The 6,335-nt window shown below is 46.7% G+C and overlaps 1 long non-coding RNA gene across 2 annotated transcripts; it reads left to right on the forward strand.

Moving 5' to 3' along the window:
- The first annotated feature begins 58 nt into the window (after positions 1-58).
- Positions 59-5,974, forward strand: LOC141928302 (uncharacterized). 2 transcript variants are annotated; one of them, XR_012624722.1, is made up of 3 exons: positions 59-1,085; positions 1,570-1,645; positions 3,164-5,974. It is a non-coding gene; the product is annotated as an uncharacterized LOC141928302 (long non-coding RNA). The 2 variants fall into 2 exon arrangements; XR_012624721.1 differs by having other exon boundaries at positions 59-1,645.
- The last annotated feature ends 361 nt before the right edge of the window (positions 5,975-6,335 follow it).

The raw sequence follows: 6,335 nt of genomic DNA on the forward strand, positions 1-6,335 counted from the left end.
GGCTGCCGGGAAGGGGCGCTATAAAAGCCCGGGTGCTATTTACGCCGCGCGGGTTGGGCGGCCGCGCCTGCGCTGGGTGGGGGTGGGCCCCGACCGCCGCCGGGGTGGGACACCGGCCTCTCCCGGACGCTCTCCGACGTCCAGGCTGTCTCGGCACACGGCCTGAAGCCTCCTCTGGCGGAGAGGTGGCGGGGAAAGGTGCGTGCGCTTCCCGTGCTTCGAGCCGGGTGAGCTGCGGGGCCTGCTTCGGCCTGAGCAGTGCGTGCCCTGTGGGGGAGCCACCGGTGTTGGAAACCTCGCTGCTGGGCACGGCTTCCCAGCCGGCCCCAGGGCGCCCGGGTCTCACTAGGCCAGGGGGAAGGCGGCTGTGGTGGGGAGTTGTTGTAACAGGGTGCCCTGTTTGCCTACAGGCCTTCCAGGTGAGCCTGTTTGGGCTGGGAGTTGGTTCCTTGTTTCTTCCAGTTGAGCAGGTAAGCACTGCTGATAAGAAAGACTGAGTGGAGCTGGGGAGCTGGAGGAAGCTGGTGAGCTAGCAGGCAGCACAGGAGAGAGCTAGAAGGGTTGGACTCTGTGCCACGTCTCACTGCCAGGACCTTCTGAGCATGTCTCTGGTGTGCCTGATGGCAAGGGTTGCTCTCACCCTGGGATGCAGAGCCTCTGTGATTGATGTAGTGCCTTCTTTGTGTCCTGGAAGAAGGGTACTGCTTCATCTGTTGCCTTGTTTTCCTCCTTGCCCACCTGAGAAGGTTCAACAGGTGGACCCAGCATTAGAGGGACTTGGGCATCGCTTCACGGAAAAGGGAATTCATATCTCTGGAGGGAGTTGATGACAGTCAGCATCTGCAGGTCTCTCAAGGTTTCCTTGTGCAACAGGCACAGTAGCCTTTAAGCTGGCATTTGGGGACAGCCTGTTTGATCCTGGTTCCCCTAAGGGAAATGGTGCTGTGCCAATCCTGTATGTGATCCTGTTAATAGTGCCTCTTCCCATCCCCCTTCCCTTGACAGCATTTGCATTGCCAGCTAACTTCTGACTTTTTTATGGGCTATGCTCTGGTGTCCATAGAGGAAGAGGCTGCTTAACTCCTGTAAGTAACATGTTTCTGGGACTAGCTTGCTCTGTGAAGTGTTTCAAGGAAGCTGACTTTTTTAATCAGGCAAGCATCTGATACAAACTGATAAATGGTTTTAACGCATACAGCTTGGTAGTGATTCTCAATGGACAGTCGGCAGCATGCACAGTCATGAGGCCCTGTGGTGGTTTGTCCTGTGGGGTGTTGGGTGCACCTCCACCTCTGACATCATAGGAACATTGAGACAGAAGTTCACCTGTCTGAAGTCAGTAGTGAAATTACTGATGTATGTGCTTTGGACACCAGCTTGATGGGGCTCTAACCACAGATCAGTTATTCTAGGTCATAGGTTCTTTTCATAATCTTCTTTTATTCTTACTGCCTGATAAGAGATCCTTGTGGCCTGCTACTTTTTTATGGTCCACTGGGAAGTTTGACCTCTGTTTGCAAAACACTGTTGGGTGTTTTGTTCACAGTATGTGTGTGCTCCTTTTCCTAGAGCAGTGTCTCCTTGCCCAAGGCAGAGAGCTCTTTGGATTTGGATGGCTCTGTGGCCCCAGGCCCTGCTGTCTCAGGTGAGCACTGTTCAAGTGAGCATCATGTTAATCGAAGTGCATCAGGAGCTGTTTTCTTCCAATTTGGTAAATAGATAGTTTTTAATGGATCAAGAGCTTTGATTTTAATGAAGACATAGCCAACAAGCTCTACTACCAGCTATGAGGATCATTGGTCTAACTCTCTCTGTAAACCACACCTTTTGAAGGTGTCTGTAGTGCTAACCTACCACATGCTCTTTGGTTCGTGTGTGTCATGGTTAGAAAGAAAGTTTTCATCCTGACTTTCATGTTATGGCCAGGACCCTACTAGTGTCAGCTTCGAGGATGAGAAGGTAGTAGAGAAGTGCAGCTCTTGCATGACATGGAGACTCTGTGTATGAGTTGAAGCAATGTATTCTGAAACAATGAGTTTGGTCATAAGTGTCTTTTTTTTTTTTTTCCCCCAATGTATTTTTTGCCACAATAAGACTCCATACAGGGAAAAGAGGTTTCTTAACTGATAGCCAGGAACAGCTAAAATATCCCAGAATATCTTTTGCAGATATTTTTATTGCAGATACCTTTTGCAATCAATTCCACTTAAGTAAGGCAGTCTCTCAAGTGTGTTTACAGCTATCAGAAAAAAAAAACAAGAACTGAGAGGAAATAATAGGCAGCAGTAGCTGATAAGATTTTATTTTTTTCTTTGAGAATGTAACACAGGTTGTATTTTTAGTCAAGCTACGCACTTGATTGAAGAGTAACCATAGTTTCTGTTTCAGGAAACTCTGAGAGCTTCTAACACCACAGCATGACATTATTTAGCAAAAGTCTTTCCATAACTTACCCAGCTCAAATGTTTTGTTAGTTAATTGTATCATAATTTGCTTTTACAAGTTTTTTTCTAGATACCCTTCCCAGTTTCCAGACATGTTTACCAACATAATATGATGGTATGTCAGTGTTGTCTTTGCTTTAGAACTATAAGCTGAGCAGCATGAAGCATCTGTCTACCCCAATAAAAACATATTTGTATGGTGGTGGTGTGTGTGGTGTTTTGAAAAAACAAACAAACAAAAAAAATCCCTGACAACTTACCTTTCCAAGCTGATTTGGATATCCAGCTCCTCTTAAAGTCAGGAACTTTAGTCTGAACCCAGACTGCTCAGATTCATAAAGGAGGAAAATTAGCACATCAAGCCACTCCAAACATGTTAGGTGTTTTTCCATGTTCCTCATATGTGGCCTAATTAGGAAAATGGGAACTCTCCCAATGGTGCCAATATAAAAAATGTAAAAGCAGCAGAGTCCAAACCAAAAGGCAATCTATTTCTTCCATTTAGGATGTCACTATTCCTCTTTCCCCCGTCTACACAGCATTTAGGCCAAGTGCAGGCCTTGATGAAGTTAGTTTTTGACCTGTCTCACAGATAAAGAAGCCTGAAGGGCAAGTCACCTGTCTGAAGTCCTAAAGGAAGTGGCCACCTCAAAAGCTAGGTCTTGAGGATCCTCCTTCCTTGTTGCTGTAGCAATTATCTCACTTGTGTCTCTCTGCAGGTGCCAGCTTGCAGATGGATGCATGGGTGCTGTCTTGATCAGTGTTGCTGTCACAGTATCCTTAACAAGGGGAGAGAACTCCAGTGCTCTGGACAGAGGATTTTCACAGAACAGGGAACTGCCTTTCCTCAGGGAGAGGGAAATCCAAAGCCTCTGATTTGCAGAGGGGGAGCAGAAGCTCCCAAATGTTGCTGGGCTCTTAGCCATGGCTGTGAGCCCCAGCTCAATGCAGTTCAAGTGTATGACACTGGCACAGGTTTGCCTGTGGCATGGGCACCCTCTAGATGGCCTTGGTCGGGCTTCTGCAGCCCAAGGAGCAGCAAGCTGCTGGAGGAGAAAGCAGCTCTGTATCCCCACTGAGAGAAGCCCTGGTACAGAAGCCATCAAGGTTCAGAGGAACACAGGCCTTTCAGGAACAGCTTGGGTGTCACAGCTTATCCCCTGCCTCCCCAGACACAGCAAACACTCTAAAATCCTACAGCAAAATGATCAGAAATCTTTGTGTTCTGTATTCCCTGTCCAAGTGTGGGATCCTTCTGGTCTCCTCATGTGAAGGTGATTTATTACCTGAACCAAAAGTTTCATCTCACATCCCTACCTGGGGATGTGTATCCAGAAGTCTGTGCCTCTTAAAGACCCTGGTTGGCCCTTGGGCATGACAGCTCCAGGCAGCAGTGACTTTCATGAGCTCATCCCTTAATCCTAGTGTGACCCACCTTCCTCTCTCCCACAAATAGGACACAAGCAACTCCTCATGCAGTTCTGAAAACCTTTCCTATATTTCACTATCACTTTGTTGCAAGTCATCTATTTTTCTGCACAATTCTTTTGACTTGTCTCTCAGTTGAAAGCTGCTTTGAATTCCAATTCACAATTACTTAGCTTCTTTCACAGCAACATAGAACCTCTGCTTTTAAGTGCACAGTAGCTGCTATGGGAAGAAAATGCAACAGAAGTAAATTTACCTTGTCATATGTGCAGAAAGACTTAATTGAATTAAAAACCCTATCAGAAAAATCTACAGTTTGACTAGCAGGCAGTAAGCAAGACCAATGAAGTTCAATTTATGCTCAAAGACCAAATTTATCCAGAACTTTGAGTTTTAAAATGGAGCAGAACAGACAGAATTCAGAGATGTTTAGTAGGATCCAGCAATAACTCTACCATACAGAAATTTTAATGCTTTGTAAAACATTAGAGAATAGAAAAAGGAATAGACTATTTCAATTGTACAGTAAGGCATCTAATATTAACTCTTTTTGTGTAGTTTAAGATAATCTGATTGTTTTCTTCCTGTTTTCTGGATTTAGAAATATTTGGAAGAGCTCTAGTGAATTACACTGTGAGAAGGTGAAATAAAACCAGTTTTCCATCTTAGTTTTAGAAGGTAAACTGAGCAGAATGTATTGATGCAACTTGATCCTGAAATAATTAAATTTCCCCACCATTTTGGATACTAGTATCTGTTTTTCTGTTAAGTGCCCCCCCCTCCCCCTTCAGTTATGTTTCATGAACCAGAAGAAAAGCCCTTAAACTCTGCATGCAACATGGCTTATATCCCAGGCTGACTTGTCAGCAGAGGGAACACATCAAGGATAACATCCTACTGGGACTCAGTTTCCATATGGGATTTCAGCCTGCCGTTAAACGCTCAGTAAAACCACTGTTTTTCTTACATGCAGAAGGGAAGGACTAACAGAGACCCCCTCAGTGTGCAACATGTTGTAGCTGAGCAGTAAGGACAGACCTGACACTGACCTGCAAGAACCTCCAGTCTTGCCTGAGCAGGACAGCGCCTCTGCTCTGCTCCATTCCTGCCGTCTGCTGCTACACTTTGGAGAAGCCGGATCACAGAAGGACCAGAGCAGGACACCTGGCATGTGCTTCTACAGCTGGAAGGGGAAGTCCTGGCCATGCCCTGCTGCTGGCTGTAAGGCTCACCCGAATCAGCTGCAGCAGGACAGGATGAGAACTGAAGCTTTAGTAGCGTTTAGTACATTTGGCTGGGAGTCCTATACCACTGGGAAACTGTTCTGGAGACTCCCCTTACCTACATGCAAAAAATTAGTGAAAATGCCCAACATCCTCCATTAGTCGAGTCCCCTGCTCCAAGTGACACTAGGAGGACGGATTTTTAGGCTGCTCTTGTCGCTTTCTGACAGAGGAGGGAGCTGTCAGCTCACCATTGAACTGCTCAGCACGCAGAGATGCTCACCGTCGAGCTGGTTAAGCTGTCTGGGTGGCCCACGGAAGCAAGATGTTGAGCCTGGCTTGCAGGAGGTGGACGCTAACCTGAAAGTGCTTAAATCTTTTGCTTTAAGTGCATGTATGGGGTGTTTTGTGTCTCTGTACAATGAAAACCACAATAATTAGTCTGCAGGGACAGTGGGAGCAGCAGGCCTGAGAAGCTGTTCGAAGGTGGAACATGTGGCAGTGGGGTCTTGCACTTTTTGTTGCTGTAGCAGTGCCCCCCCTCCGTTGCACCAAGAGCCCCTGGAAAACTGCAGCCTGCGCAACACCTTCCTGCTAATGGCTAGGCACAGAGCATCCTCCTCTGTGTCTGAGCGATGCGAGCAGCCCTTCTGTCTGGGATACCTGCCAGACAGCAGAAACAGGCAAGGAATAACCTAGGTTAAACTGGTCTGAGGTTGACTCAAGCCAGCGTAGACTGGTCTGAAGTGGAATAACAACCTGATCCCATCTGCCGTTTCTCCTGGTACAACTCATCAGTAGCCTTCCTGCCTCAGCCAGTAGCAGTATGACAAAGTATGGCTTAATTACAACTCTGAAATAAAAATAATTTCTTAATTAGATGTTGCTTTATGGCTTCATCAGTCGTCTTCTGTCCAGCTGCTCATGGCAGAGCTCCAAGTGGGCTGAATCGTGTTGGTTTGGCAGGTGGGGGGGGGGGGTTGAGTGCACAGCTGGGCAGAATGGGGCTCTGAGTCAGAAGCTCCTGGTGACGTTGCTAAATTTATTTTGCCACAAAGGTCTTTTTCTACTTCATACTAGAGCTGTCTTTATGCAGTCTTTCTGCCTTCAGAAATATGGCTCAGACCCAATTCTTGCGAGTCATATGCATTCATTCGTTAGCTGTTGGAAAAAGGCAAATAAGAAAAAGTGGTGGCCGTGTTACATGTTTGTGGACTGGTTTCCACCACACTTGTCTTCT

This window comes from Strix aluco, chromosome 11, assembly GCF_031877795.1.
Source record: "Strix aluco isolate bStrAlu1 chromosome 11, bStrAlu1.hap1, whole genome shotgun sequence".
NCBI classification, from domain to species: Eukaryota; Metazoa; Chordata; class Aves; order Strigiformes; family Strigidae; genus Strix; species Strix aluco.